The 3,970-nt window shown below is 38.5% G+C and overlaps 1 protein-coding gene across 2 annotated transcripts in view; it reads left to right on the forward strand.

The window, feature by feature from the left end:
* Window positions 1-3,970, forward strand: part of Kdm4c (lysine demethylase 4C) — a 150,955-nt gene that overhangs the window by 103,198 nt on the left and 43,787 nt on the right. The window lies entirely within an intron of this gene.

The raw sequence follows: 3,970 nt of genomic DNA on the forward strand, positions 1-3,970 counted from the left end.
TTTTTTTTTTTTTTTGGTTTTTCGAGACAGGGTTTCTCTGTGTAGCCCTGGCTGTCCTGGAACTCACTCTGTAGACCAGGCTGGCCTCGAACTCACAAGATCTGCCTGCCTCTGCCTCCCAAGTGCTGGGATTAAAGGTGTGCGCCACCACGCCCGGCTCAAGTTTTTTTACTTCATACATTAATGTTAATTTCAACTTCTGAATTTGTTTTGTTTCCAAATCAATCTTTCAAATAGCTTCATTTTATTCTACCTATATTTCCCTGTATCCTGAATATATTTTTCCTCTCAAATTCTTTCCTAGTATATTGTAAGTCTCCATAACAGGCCTCATTTTTTTTAAATATGGGAAAGGGATCAATTTTCTTTATTGATATGAACTTGTAAACATTAGGCTTTCTGATATTGTTCAGCAATTCCCTAACCTGCAGTACAGAAATTGCCTACTGTTTTTCTTTCTTTACTCTTGTGTTTCTTTTGGTATAGCAAATATGTCCAACCTTAGCAACCATCGTTTTGCCAAGAAGAACTTTGCATTGACACACAGAATTTTTTTTTTTATTACAAGTTTTTTTTTTTACTCAAAAGTAGACTCTAGATACTTAATATTCCCAACAAACTTGTTACCTTCTAATCTATTCAGTAACATCCATAAAATGAATTTTTAAGAGTATTTTTATTTTTTCATTTAAGGACAAACCTGTGATCCATGTACTTTAACTAATTTTTTTATTCCTGTACCTTTCTGTAACATATAGCATTAATTTAGGCCTCTTTACTTGTATTTTTGTTTCAAGCTTTTTGTTTGTCTTTTAATGCAGGGAATCTCTGTCTATCAGAGCCCTGGCCATCCTGGACCTTGCTCTGGAGACCAGGCTGGCCTTGAATCCTTGTTTCTACCTCCCCAGTACTGGGATTAAAGGCTTGTTCCACCACCACCTAGCCTATTTTGTTTATTTAATAAGGCACTTTTCTTAAGTTAAGAACATTCATTTAGTATGCTGGTGAACTGTCCTACAAGTTCTTCAGTTTCTGTCATTATCATAACTCACAAGCATTCTACTATGGAGCATTTCAAGCATTATCATTGAAGCTGTTGCTTGATTCTAACAACCTTCTTCCCACAAAGGAACCCTGTCTCAGAAATTTATTTACTGTCCTTTGTTCTCAGAAGGGTAAGTGAACACTATTTCCCATCATAACACTATCAGGCTTTTTTACTTTACGAAGAAATATGTGATCTGCTGTTAACTAATTTGAGTAATGTGGTCAAGGTGTAAAAGTAGGGCTATAAAGACAGCTCAGCATTTCAAGAGCAAGAGCGTCAGCCTCCTCCCTGCTCTATATCTTCCTGTTCACATGGCTGCTTTTTTTTTTTTTTTTTTTGAGACAGGGTTTCTCTGTATAGCTCTGGCTGTCCTCAAACTTAGAAATCCACCTGCCTCTGCCTCTGCCTCCTGAGTGCTGGGATTAAAGGCCTGCACCACCACTGCCCGGCCAGTTGATCCTTTCTTATGCAGCAGTGAGGGCTAGGCTGAATCTCTCCAGCACCTACCACAGGGTAATGCTGCCTGTTTGCCTGCAAATGCTTCATCTTGTATAGGTGTTGCAAACTTGTTTGCTTAACATAAAGGATAGTAGCAGATCACAAAAATTAGAACAAAACCAGGAAAATAGTTTGTGATGCATTGAAACATTCAAAATGATGAAGACAAACAGAAATATTTTTGTTCATTTTGTAATGTAAAAGCCATTAACTTTTTCTTGTGAAAATTTAGTCTTTCTATACAAGTTATGCTTAACACTTAGTAACTACATAAGGTTTAATGAGGAACGGATAGGCAAGCATAAACCTATTTACTGTTTGTCTACTGACTATTTAAACTTTTTATTTTAAAAAATAACTTATCCACAGTTTTTCATCGATATGAAAATGTATTATTAACATTATTGTTAGATTTGTATTAAAATGTTCAACCTACAGCTTTTGGAAACACCTCTGTATAATGATTTGAATAGAAAGTTTTGTAGAGCATATAAGATAGTAAACCAGAAAATTTCTTTGATTGAATAAGCTTCTCTATACAGGACAATGTGCAACTTGATGAAAAGAGACAAATGAAAAAATTTTGGGGGGAGCACCTTCATGTTTGTGTGACAGGACTTATAATGGCCAAGATAAAAAGTCATCATCTAATGCACAGAGATAAGATGATCTTTTTAATCTGTTTTAAATAATAATTTCAATCTAATTTTTATACATAAATTTGATCATGTTTTACCCTCCCCTGTGTACCTAATCAACTCACCTATCATTTTATATTTTCTTCCTTCCCTCCCTCTCTCCTCTCTCTTCCTTCCTCCCTACTCCTCCCCAGAAAAACAGAAAAAAAAAAGAAAAGAAAAAGAGGAAAAGAAAAACCTCAAAACAAAAATCAATCAAAACAATGAACATGGAAGAATAATTATGTCTGTGATAAAGTATAGAGTCCTATGCCTAAGCATAGTAGGTCCAGCTGGAGCCTGAAGTAAATCTCACTTTTCTGTGTCACCTCCACACTGATTCCCATAGCATAAGTTTCCACTCCCATCAGCCACTTCTGTGTAGTTTTCCCAGGATTTTATATAGATTTCTTTGGCAGGAAGGCCGTTTTTCAATCATTTTTTCCCATTTCGAGGTGCCTCTTTCAGTTTCATTCTTCAGTGTTTTGAATTTCTCATTGTATGAATTAATTTTATTCTTCCTATGTAATTTTGCTTGTTCTAGGCTATTGGAAATGGAATTTTTTTCTGATTTCTGTCTTGGAATATTAATCATTGGTATAGTTTACTTATTTTTATGTACACATTTCTTTTAAACTTTTCCTTCCTTCCTTCCTTCCTTCCTTCCTTCCTTCCTTCCTTCCTTCCTTCCTTCCTTCCTTCCTTCCTTCCTTCTAAATCCTGCCATTGCCTGCCTTGCATTCCCACCTCCCAGCCCCACCTCCCATAATTCCTCACCCCATTCCTTCTCACCCAGAGCAGATGCTCCCTACCACCAGGCCAACTTCCGGGGAACTGAAGTCTCTCAAGGATTAGGTGCATCTTCTCCCACTGAAGCCAGACCAGGCAATCCTCTGCTGTATTTGTGTTGGGGGCCTTCTGTATGCTGCCTGGTTGGTGTCCCAGTGTCTGAGAGTTCCCAGGATCCAGATGAATTGAGACTGCTGGTCTTCCTATAGGGTCTTCCTCCTCGTCTGCTCCTTCTGTCCTTCCCCTAATTCAACCATAGGGGTCCCTGACTTTAGTCCAATGGTTGGGTATAAACATCTATGTATATCTCAGCCTCTCAGAGGATAGCCATACTAGACTCCTGTCTATAAGCTCATCATAGCATTAGTAATAGTGTCAGGCTTTGGTGTCTCCCCACGAGGTAGATCCCCAGTTGGGCTGGTCACTGGACCTCCTTTCCCACAGTCTCTTCTCTATTTTTGTCCCTGTAGTTCTTTTAGACAGGAACAAATCTGGGTAAGAAATTTTAATTGTGAGTTGATAACACCATCCATTCTCTTGAGGCATTATCTGCTGGAGGTGTACTCTTCAAGTTCCCTCTGCTCCCTGTTGGGCATTTCATCTTATAAAGTTCACTCACTCCCAATCAGTCCTGGGAGTCACCTCCTAGGTGACTGGTACTTTCTAGAGTGTCTCCCTACCTCTCAGCTTCTGAGGAGGCATATTTCCATTCATTCTGCTGGCCCTATAGACTTCTATCCTGTCCCCCCAACACCTGTTCCTCTTTTCTCCTCTCTCTTCTCTCTCCTACCCAAATCTCTTTCTCCTTCTGCCTCTCCTGATTACTTTCTTCCCCCTACTAAGTGTGTTTGAAACATCCCCATTTGGCCTTTCTGCTTTTTAAAGTTCTTCAGTTCTGTGGGTTATACCCTAGGTATTCTGTACCTTTTTTTTTGTTGTTGTTTTGTTTTTTTTTTTT

This window comes from Mus pahari, chromosome 6, assembly GCF_900095145.1.
Source record: "Mus pahari chromosome 6, PAHARI_EIJ_v1.1, whole genome shotgun sequence".
Classification (NCBI taxonomy): Eukaryota; Metazoa; Chordata; class Mammalia; order Rodentia; family Muridae; genus Mus; species Mus pahari.